Genomic DNA, 12,179 nt, shown 5'->3' on the forward strand with positions numbered 1-12,179 from the left:
TAGTGTTAGGTAGAATTACCTTCAATTTGGTAGACCATGAAGTTTTTATTATTACGGAGATCATCCTTAATTTACAGGATAGCTAAGCAACTGCCTCATCACTTGCTTTTTTATAATTTATATTTACGGTTAGTAATAGGCTTGTTCCATATGTGTTTCTTCTAAAATGTTTTTTTTTAATTTGCAAGTCCAAATACCAAAGTTTAATGGCCCATTATTTTTTTAAAAAAAGCCTGTACATCACACTATTTTATACCTTCACCAAATATATCAAGGTCTACACTATGCCACATTTAATCCACATCGGTTGAACTGGTGCGATATATGGGCGGGTTAAAATTAGTGGTGTATCATACACACATACAGAAATCAGATCCAAATAAATCAATCTGTTAACAGAGAACGTGAAGCAAGCCAGAGCTTTATTCAACTATGAAAGTGGAGTTTCCAGTGATGAAGGGATACAACTGTTATATTAATTTCTAGAAGGCAAAGAAAATTAAACCCACCACTAAATGTAACCCGTTCATATAATGTCATTTGTGTTTGATTTTTCTTAGAAAAATTATTATTTATTTATTTTTTTTTTTTTACAAAAAATCGTCACCGACTTCAAAACGCACTGAAAAACAGAAAATAATAATGAAGAAATAGTAGTATATTAAAAGTTTTGAAGCCTATTTCAAGCCAAGCACAATAGGGTCTAATACAAAATTATGGGAATATGATGCTCTAATTTGCGTGGCTTGGCACAGACTTGAAAACTTCTAATATAGTACTATTTCTGTTTTATCATCATTATTTTCTGCTTCTCGGTGCATTTTGAAGTCATGAAGATTTTTTGTGAAAAAGTTACTACTTTTTTATTTTCAGTGCTTTCTGCCATTGAAGAGTTTCATGGTCTTACTCCAAAGATTACCATTCAGTCTCAGCGACTTTACACCAGACCATCAATAAAACATACTTTTTTTAACAAAAAAATTCATTAAAATCGGTGCATAACGTCCCTCTCCAGACAAAAGGGCGTATCTCATTTTCTTAAGTTCTCCAAAAGACAAATTTAAACCTTTTCTCATTATTTATTCTGTAGTCTTCTTTTAAAATTTCGTTGGATATCATTCGTGTCAGATATGTAACTTACGAGATCAAAAAATTAAATTTTGACAGAACAAGATAAAATTAACTTATGATAACATCTTTAAACTTGTATCCTTGAAAAGTTGAAAAATGAGATACGTCCCTTTGTCTCGATAGGGACGATATATACCAAAGTTATGCCTGACCATAAGCACAGTGAAGTCGTTTAATCAGAATATTAACATTGCACCCGTTGAGATATTTTATCGTCAAGCTCGGAAGACTTTAATCAGACAGCAATGCAAATTCTAGGGGACCTTCCAGAAAGTAGAGATTTATAGGGGGCAAACGGGAAACTACACTCTTAAAAAAATCATCAGAATCTGTGCACCTATGTCGAAGTTATGCGTGAACATATCCACATTATATATGTAAGCAACATATCGAAATTTCAGGCATTCAATAGTCTAATCATTAGTACAGCACTAACCAGAATTGAAAATGTTTATGAACAGAGCTGAATATTCTTATCAGTTTCCTCGATGTTAACGCGCTCACTTCTGGTGCATGAGTCACTGGTTAGATCCCAGTTTATTTTGTGGTAATCTACCTATTTACCATTTCCCTTAGCTTTCGAGCATAATTGTAAAACTTAACGAACAAGCAAACAAAAAAAAACTCCTCCAACTGTACAGACAAATGTTAATTTTTCAGCGAAAATGGTATAAAAAGTTTTCATTAGAAGTCACAATTTTGGAAATTACGGTTTAATTTTGAAGTTAAGTGGTTACAATAAGGTTGAAGGACATATATAGTTGTTGTCGGTAACAATCTTCTATACAGACTGCATATTAAAATAACGCGGAATAAGACGCAATATTATCAAGTGTATTAAAGCACCTGGGATTTGCCCGTATTACCTAGGTGAATGGTAAGTACAGAAAATAATTTTTAACAAGAAATTTCAATAATACTGACTCAAGGGAACATTTTTGTACAACTGGAGAGATTGGAGAGTACCGATAAAAGTAAAAAGTTATACAAGCAGCACAGTTTCCAAAACATGATGGTGACGACACGAGATCGTTGAAACAGAGTCGTTATGCAATCTTAACATTTGAATGCTTCAGTGGATACACTATTGTTTCATTCAGTCGGAATAAAGTCCACTGTAAGTAGGAAAGTCACGTCTTATTAACAATTAGATGCCGTACAATCCCAAAAGAAAGTTTACATTTGTAAATTATGAAACCTTGAAATGACATAACTATTGTTATTAATAAAATAAATTATCTTTTTAAAATTACAATTTATTGAGGCAAACAAAACTAGATGCATCGAAATATTTACAATAATAGTAAAAACAATATAACATTCTTAAATTTGACAATATTAAGGTAAAAAGTCGTAAGCCTCACTTCCAACTTTTTTTTTTCAGGAGAGCAAAAAAATAACCTCTAAATTCCATTTACATCTTTCCAAGACACAATTCAAAATTCAAAATTATGAATAGATGTGCTTAAGATTCGGCAAGTAAATCACAAACACGTAATTTCAGAAGTTATCATTTGTACATGTGCATGTAAAAAATGCAATGAAAACTTTATTTACTCTCGTATAGTACTCTCACTGACACCGCTCACTTTATATTTATTTGGATTGTATTTTTTCAGAACATGCCTGATGGAGGAGATAATATACTGCCAAAACTGTTATCCATGGTTATTAATATAGGATGTCCTTTGATCATATCTTTATTACATAATGATTTAATATAATATGTATATACAAGATAAAAATACTTTGTTGTTCTGTGAGGGTGTGAATCCTTTTCGTTGAATTAGGGATAACCATTTCCTTTTAGATTCTTCGTCGGGTGGAAATGAATAAACGTTTACTTTTGGACCACCTGGGAAGTTCCCTTTGCAAAGGGGTACGCAACATCTATTTGGCATAGTTAACACCTGAAAAAAAGTAATAACGAACACTTTATAAACATTAAAGATGCCTCTTGCTTTTTACACATAGTTTGATCTGATAATATAATAACTTAAAAGTGGATACTCTTCAAATTTAAAAGTATTCATAGGTTTACTACCAGGGAAATATCCACTCGTCCTTCCATCTTTTCCAAAGACACTCACGTAAACAAACGCTTAGAATTGCTATTAAATTCTGGATAACAAAAACAATGGTGGGAACATCTAATCGTGCGGAAAATTGGAAATCTTTAATAACCGAACTTTCACTGAGCATTGGAAAAAAGCTAAATCATTTATGTGTTGATGTTGACTATTAGCATTCCTTTTCAACACGGAAACTATTTGAAACGCGAGACTATAATTTCAGGTAGACCCCGAATCACTGTGATGTGTTCCAATATCATAGCTCTCCTACCTGGAATTCAACCCACGACTGAGGCGCGCGTATGTGCACCGGGGCCAGCCGGGAGGACATCCTTAATATATGGAATAAACCCCACCAATAAATATATTATAATCCTAAAGATTCACCTGGTATCCAAATTGGCAAAAATTATAACGAAAGTTAAAGACTAAGGGGCACCGATACTAAGGAGCATCAAGTTATACGAGTGAGGGTTAATTTATAGTAACACTATACAGAAACAACCACATGCATTACATATACAAAGGAGAGCCCATTTTACCTTCAAACAGCAACAGCGTCAGCTATTATTAATGTAATGCTCAAGAATGAAATTAAGGATTCTGAGACGACGCTAGAACATCAAATCTGAAATTCCGTTATATATTTAAAACGACAATAACCTAATAATTTGTTTCATTAAGTCACTATCATAAGAAGACTGCTGTACTAACTGCACGCTTTCACTTCATATCTTCTTAACGTGCTAACAAGTTGTAGGCTCCACCTTGCAATATGGTAGAAAAACTTTTTCGTATCAATGATATTAAAAAGCACTTTGTTCTAAATAATTATTTCAGTTTCTCTGACCTATTTCAGAATAGATAGTTAATGCACAACTCTTCACTTTCACTCTGTACAATACTCTTCGTTCCAGTCGTAATATGTTCATCCATAAATCTAATATTAAACGGTGTCAGATAAAGAAATTGCAGTTTTCTATTAATAATGAAACTATAGATAGTGTCCTTAATATTTTGTTTTCAGTTGTTTGTATAAAGACATTTCGGCAATATCAGGCAGTAGTAGTAGATTGGGTTAGCTTAGGTTAGGGTAAGTTCTGTTCTGTTATATAATCGTGGTCACTAATGCATCGCGGAAGACACTGCAGGAGGTATGCCATCTACGGAACTTTATCCCATTTACTTTAAGATTTGTAGATATCCATTAAAAATTTCAATAATCCATGTCGTTTTAAAATTATTCACATTTCGCTTTAAACTTATGAATAACTGATAACAATACATTCTCTTTCATATCAATTGCATGAAAACTTGCTAAATTAGTAAGTTTCTCCAGTAAATTTTGCTAATTTTGCCGCCTTTCTGCAACAGTTAGACCCCGGAATATAAGTGTATAGCACTAAAATACATTATCTCACATTAACTTAACCTACTACTATTTGCAAGAATTTACTACTCTTGTAGCGGAGGCTGAGCAACCGGGGTGCTATCTCTGTGAAACCATGACAATTGCCATAGAAACTCATATTAATGCCAAAATATATTTGGTTTCACAATTCTACTTACGTGTATACCCACCGTCACTGACGCGCCTGCCACCTTCGGACGCAGCCCGTATCTATATCTTGGGTCCTAGTTGCGCTCTGCCGTGGCGGTTATATAGCATTCGTGCTTTTGTGGCCACTAGCACATGATGGTTTGTGTTTCCTTGCATATACTTTTTATGTACTGTATCCGGACGCCATTTATATGCAAATCGTAAAAGAATTGTATTTTTTCAACAATGGCCTCCTTGAATTTCAACTACGCCAAGTGAGATATTTTCATGTCACCCAGTACAAATCATTTAGGAGACAATAAAAAACAAATCTGTGAAGGAATTATAATTTTGCAGCAATTATTTCGAGTGGTGCGCCAAAAGTAAACCTGCACGGTATTGTTTATTAGTATGATTAACTCTTGTCACATGGGGAAAAAGCATGTCACCCGCTTCAACGTGTATTAAACACAAGAACATGGAGGAAATGTCTGTTTAAATGAACTGTGCAAAATTCCACACAAATTAATGTGTACTATTATGGAAAAAAACAGTGCAAGGCTGGACATGTGCTCCCTGGAACGCCTAGCGCTACAAGTACCGGGACTCACAGTTTTCTTACATTTAATTTGATTATAGGCCTACTAAGAACTTTGTTTGTGGTTTTCTCTTAAACATAAATGAATATGTGTAGGACTAATTATTTCAAACATTTTCACTCAATGAACTTCACCTCGGTGTTATGGAGAGGAAGATAAGTTCCTATTTCCCTCCAATCTTTTAATACACATAGGGGTTTACTACAAAATAGTCTTATAATCAACAAGAAGCTACACATTTATTCTGATTATTTTAAGCAAGCACGGTACGAAAACCGTGAATTTTAATAGTTTACGCTGTACTTCTTAATCCACACTTAAGTAACATTGATAAGTCTCATTTTGAGGTAAAACTTATAGTGAATGTATTGTTGTTTCGATTGTTTTCAGCTGCAAACTCTTAAATAACGTATGAAGTACATTTATACATTACTCTAACCTCTCTAGACATTAAATGAACTATCTTACGAATAAAAATGTGTCTTACCTTCAGCTCCTTTGTATCCTTCTTCTTTCTAACATTGAAGACATTATGACTTCGATTAGTGACGTCACAAAATCAGTTCGTAGGCTTTCATTATAAGAGGGTGTTGGTTTAACAGTGTGTGTGCCTTGAGCTGGCAACAGTGTTCAAGTTGCTTAACGCCTTTCTATTGTTTTGTGAAGTGTGTGAATGTGGAGGCAGCAAGAGCATACAGTTTGGTGGACCATATATCATGGTAGAACATCGTACAATATAGCACAAACAGTAAGCCATCGCATTACAAACATTTACAACTAAAGACCTTGTGAACATGTTTATTCTCGTGTATTATTTTTCTGTGCAAACTGAAGGTGGGTAATAGTATACATGAGAACCCCCTGTCTTCCGTGCGCGAGGATACTTCATATTATATATTTATACGTTACCAAATTAAATCACTGCGTTGTCTTCATTATATGTGCTTAACATTCTATTTTTACTTTCTAGAATAAATTTTGTTGATTTCGATTCGAAAAATGTTAAATATTTTTAAATTTATATCATGATGCAGACCAAAATCCTTGTTGCATATAATGTAATGCGCTATAGCATATAAAGTACAAGGGCAAATAGGTACGGTCTTTTTTATTTTCGTATCAGTGGATAAGTAAATGAAAGTGGGTTTGTTACCCCCTTTCTAAGTTCGTAGATACTCAATGAATAATCCCTAAAAGTATGAGCGTCCAGCTTCTTCTGGAACTTAGACGGTCTTACGTATACTATATCCTGAAGGTGTAATCATTAAATACAGTGAATTTATATTTGGTTGCATTCATGTGGTGTACGAATCAAGCCTTACAGTCCACTAGTATGAATATTGTTTCTAGCATGTTATTGTACTTTAGTGAAGTAACAAATATATACATTCAAATTGTACAATAAGAACGCAGTAAATTTAAAATTAAACAAAGACTAGTTATTATGATGTACAGTTACTATATTTCACAGGGTGTTTTGATAGGGTTGATATGTATAAACAAGAAAAAAATCAATAAATAACGCTAAATTGCTAATGTAATATGCAACACGTTTGTAGAAACCAATACATAGTCATTTAGGGGTGTAGCCTTCAAACTTTTCCTGGGGAGCAGGCTTTTTACGTATTAAAAGCAAACCAAAGTTTATATCCAGATTACGAAAGCTTCAATAAGACAAAAATGAAATTTTTGAGTTTTACGTCCCACGGTTATGCCGGTTAGGCTAAAGGAGACGGTGATCATGAGAGATGAATGAAATGGTGGAATGAAGAAAGTGGGAGGAAACGGGAGAAAACCCACGCACACGGTGTTTGTCCACCACAAAGTTCACTTGGCGGGAGCAGGGTTTGAACCCGAGACCCCATTCAATAAGACAATAAATATTACACACGTACATAAATACATATATTATTATTCTATTTCCAGTTTGGTACCTTTTTGAAACCTGAGTGTTGACAGTGCGTAAATTTAAACCCACTGCTTGTGGGAAATGTACAATTAAGTTCATCAGAAGAAATCGGAAACTGTTCATGAAGTCCATTTGTTTAACTGTGTTTATCTTCTGTACTCTTATATAAAAGAGTAAAGATTTCTGGCCATACTACTGCAAGTAGAGTCGTAAAATTTATTTTTAAAAAAATCATTTTCTTACGAAAATAAAATATAAGAAAGAATTTTTGGAAATACGTATCGTAAAAAGGGTGGGGTATTTTTCTTAAAAGTAGTGTACCTCGCAAATCTCTGAAGCTAGTAAAATGAAACTTAGCATATAAATTTTCGACTGAAAAAAATCAACACATAAAAGGGAAAGAAAAAGGGAGCACTGTCTTTAAGGTTCGAATTCCCCACTACCTATTCAGAAAATATTTATAAAGTAAAGAAGGATTTCAAGACTTTGGGGCAAAAACCCGTCAAGTCCAAAAAGTGAAAGTGTAAATAGGGATGCGCACGAGACGAGTCGAGACAGGATTTTCCTAACAAAATTCGAGTCGAGACACGGCTCTTCCAATAGAATATATATATATATATATATATATATATATATATATATATATATATATATTAGGGCGAAGCGAAAAATCACTTTTTTATATATCGAAGACGCAATAGTGCGGAAAAGTTGTCAATTGATATTGATAAAATACTGTAAAAATTTCGTTTCTGAAATCAAATATTTTCCGGTGGCGAATCGCCAAAAAAGATTTTGTGTCTTTATAGAGTATGCAAACCCGCCGTACACATCACTTTTTTGTGTTTCTACAATAAATAAACAAATTATTACCTATATTTCTTAACGTAAGGAGTCTATAAAATTGACGAAATAATTTCTGGATGATTTAGGCAGATTTGGAACCATAAAATAGCCCATTTTAGCAAAACAAAGTATTGCATATCACAGGGGCATACGCAGAGGGTGGGTCCTGGGGGTCCGGACCCTCCCCGAAATCCCAACTTATTTGTAAATGTAGTCTACTTTTAGAGGCAATTTTAGAAATGTTCATATAATTCAGCCTCAAATTGTATTTGGACCCTCCCGAAACTATTGAGACCCCTCCCGAAATAAATTCCTGCGTACGTTCCTGGCATATCATATAATGTACTTGTGGTTTCTTATAAGGTTCTAGCATTAAATTAATATGCTGATAAATGTGTTCATTGTTCATTATAAATTTTCCTTCAACACTCTTTTTCCTTTTAAAGATTTTCGTACTGCTTTATAGAATTTAAACTTCCTCCCATAAATATGAATTCAATTTGGACTAGTCCAATTGATAGTAGCAGTATTAAAAAGAAACAACGTTAGTATTCAATAACTTTGTTCGAGTGTGGAAGACGATCTTTTCAAGGTAATTTTACGGTGTTAACATTGAATTTCAGTGTTTACTTCGTTGTGCGTAGTTGGTACGCGTATAAACAGTATGTTTTTGTACTGTAAATTAAACTTTATGTAACGTGTGTGAAATCTGTATTTCATATGAATATTGAAACTCTAACCATGTCGAAGATAAGAACAAGATTAAGAACGACTCACCCCATGCTTGGACATTCAGCTGAACTTTCAGGTGTGTAGTTGCCCACAAAATTAGATGTAATGAAGCATTAGTTTCAATTGGTAGAGCAGGAAAAGTGTGAGAAAGGATATGATGGATCTATAAAGAAGTTGGCGAGAGACGTTGCTCAATGTGTGAAATCTGTTTAGGGCAAAGCTTCCATCCCTACTTTGTCGTTAGAACGTGTAGTTCAGTTTCTACTTGCTTTGCACGGAAAGTGTATAAGAAGTTTGTTAAATCTGAGAAGAAAACGAAAGCTTCTGCTAGCTTCCAGAAAAACTGGATATATTTAAACAATATTACATGAAGTCTTTTGATATATGTTCCTGAACTTTCCATGTGCTCATGTGAATTAAGAAAGAAAATACCTAGGAAGGAGTGGACATTTCTGCAAGATCAGAGAAAAACACGAGTAGCCAGAATAGAGGGAGTTGACTACGAGGAAACTTTAAAACTAATCATACTCACTAAAAGCAAATCACAAGAGACCACCTGCCAACAGTCTTCTTACACATCACAAATGAGTACTTCTAATGAACTCCAGACATCATCTTCTGATGGCGATGAGTCAGGTGTTGATGATTACTTTGCAAAACAACAGAATATTAGAGAGAAAAGAAGCAAGCAGCAACGACATGTCCTTAGACTTCTCAGTATGCTGGCAGACCGATTTCGAACATCTGATCGTGCAACTGCTTTGATAGCAACAGCTACATTGCAATCTTTTGGAATAATTGTTCCACAAAATGCTGGCTAGATGACAAACTGCCCAAAGGTCCGGCAAGAAAGAGAAAATATAGGACAAAAGGAAGTGCTAATGGCCAAAGGAAAGGATCTTAGAGGTTTGTACTTTGATGGTCTTAAAAATCAAACTCTATGCAGGAAAGAGACTGGAGGTCGCTGATTTTCAGTAAAGAGATACGCTACTTGTAAAGATGGAGCTAAACACGTGTGGTTAATGAGAACTTCTTCAAGGTACATACCACAAAAGGAGCGGCAATTGGTTCAAGAAGTGCGTAATCCAAAATAACTGCTATTTCGCATATCCGGAGAATATATTGCCTTCTATGGTTGACGATGAAAGACTTCACGTCAGAAAAGAGGCATAGACAAAGATAGTCAACGTAATGGGAAAAGCTAGGAATGAAAAGAGTAGATATTATGACAGTAATAACAGTAGGAAGACGAAACGAGGAAGACCAGCTAAAGAAGACAATGAGTCACATCTAAAAAAAATGTATGCTACCAAAGCTCAATTTTAATGCAAACGATTACACAGACCTTATTAATTGGGAATAGTTGAAGTGAGGCATCCCCCAGCGTTGTCTTGTTTTCCAACAAAGAACTTGACATCTACAATAATAACCGTGAACATCCAATCATAAAAAGAGCTTTAAAATATTTCTGTTACATTACGAGTACAGAACGCTGCGTGAAACTTGTAACAGAAGCATCTGCAGCAGTTTGTGGCAGAGATGGTTTTATCAGACTCAAACTAAAAATACCGATTTGTAAACACAAAAGTAGAAACAAATGCAAACTATGCTCTGAAAATAACCAAAAATCTAAATTCGAACATACGTGTATGAATGATAGGGTGGGCATGGGAGGGACCTGACCGGCACCTACGTCCTCGTCGTGGGTCCGGGTCGTTTCGTTGAAACAAGCAGAGAGCTGCAGAAAAAATATGTATTTTGTATTAAGTAGATTGTTATTTTGATCAAATTGACTAGTGTGTGATCAAAAATGCGCCTAAATCATGCAGAAAACATTTCTTAAATTTTATATATTACTTAAACTAAGAAATGTAGGTTATACTTTTGTTCATTTACCGTAGAAACGCAAAAGAGTTATGTGTATGGCGGGTTTGCATACCCTATAGACAAAATCTTTTTTGGCGATTCGCCACCCGAAGATATTCGATTTCGGCGACGAAATTTTTACAGTATTTTATCAACATCAATTGACAACTTTTCCGCACTATTGCGTCTTCGATATATAAAAAAGTGATTTTTCGCTCCGCCCTAATATATATATATATATATATATATATATATATATATATATATATATATATATATATATATATATATATCTTTCGAGTCGAGACATCACTTTTACAGCACATTTTCGAGTCAAGACAGCCACAAATCTTGTCTCGTGCACATCCCTAAGTGTAAAGGAGATAGCTTCACAAGGGTTTCTCGTCATCCGATTTTCTTCAAACTTTGCAGATATATACTAGGTCGAAAATAAATCGACACGTATTTTTTCTTTCGGAAAATAGTTTAAGGGGGACAGAGGGCCCCTTTTCAAAAAAGGGTCACCTTCATTAAAAGGGCCACATTAAAGAAAGCAAACTCTCATGATGCAAAGATGACTTCAAAGTAGGAAATACGGGTTTTGTCGTTTTTGCGAGAAAAGAATTTCAGGGGGCAATGGCTCCCTTCGAAATGACAAAGGACCCGCACAATCCACCAATTAGATTTCGGTGGAATTGCTTGAAATCGTGACATGTTGTAGATATTGTGTACCTGAGAAAAAGTCTTAACGGCCACTGACCGTTTCGCCACTACAGGGCCACTTTTTTTTTTTTTTTTTTTTTTTTTAAGCAGCCGAAGATAGTGATATTCTGGATTTAGGTGGAATTGCTTGAAACTGCAATGTGTAATAGATATTGTGATCCTGAGAAAAAGTCTTAATGGGCAAAACCACCAATTACTGACCGTTTGGCCAGTACGAGGACACTTTTTTTTTTAAAACAGCCGAGCCGAAGGTAGTGATTCTCGAATAGTATCGAACGCCTGTTTCATTTAGTTAGTTATCACAGTTTTGATATGAAAAGTAGTCTCGTCTTTGTCACAAACAAGTTCCTTATAATTGAAGATGCAAACAATTTTTTAAAATATTTTTTTTAAAACAGATTTAAAAGGAAAGTCAAAAAATAAAGATAAAAGAGCTTGTTGCACTGGAATTGCAAACTGATATATTGAGATTGAAGCTTAATATTGAATTCTACGAAAAGGATTACAATGTTTCCTCTGCTTTATCTTTCACTAACATAATAGATTATTATTTAAAGGGGAAAAAACACACACAACGAGATATTATTTGTAGTGCTTAGCCTTTGTGAGTGCGACTGTGCTTTTCCTTGCCTTCGTTGTTTATGATGGAATAGCATACTTAAAATCGTGGCTTTTAAAATTTGTTCTTTCTGGAGAAAGGGGGTCGCAAATGATGCCATTGTACGAGGCGGCAAATTGCCTAAGGCTCACCCTGATTAATA

At 34.5% G+C, this 12,179-nt stretch overlaps 1 protein-coding gene and 1 long non-coding RNA gene across 2 annotated transcripts in view; one reads left to right on the top strand and one right to left on the bottom strand.

Annotated features, from left to right (window-relative positions):
* Window positions 1-2,366: 2,366 nt before the first annotated feature.
* Window positions 2,367-5,952, bottom strand: LOC145660623 (uncharacterized). Its single transcript, XR_014126854.1, has 2 exons — window positions 5,830-5,952; window positions 2,367-3,041 (listed from the first exon to the last, which is right to left on the bottom strand). It is a non-coding gene; the product is annotated as an uncharacterized LOC145660623 (long non-coding RNA).
* Window positions 5,953-6,030: 78 nt separating this feature from the next.
* Window positions 6,031-12,179, top strand: part of LOC145660603 (uncharacterized) — a 269,662-nt gene continuing 263,513 nt past the window's right edge. The window contains exon 1 of the mRNA XM_081725873.1: window positions 6,031-6,176. The gene's annotated coding sequence lies outside the window, so the exon portion shown is untranslated. The remainder of the gene's footprint in view (window positions 6,177-12,179) is intronic.

The sequence above is a fragment of the Thermobia domestica genome, chromosome 1 (assembly GCF_964235325.1).
Source record: "Thermobia domestica chromosome 1, izTheDome1.hap1.1, whole genome shotgun sequence".
NCBI classification, from domain to species: Eukaryota; Metazoa; Arthropoda; class Insecta; order Zygentoma; family Lepismatidae; genus Thermobia; species Thermobia domestica.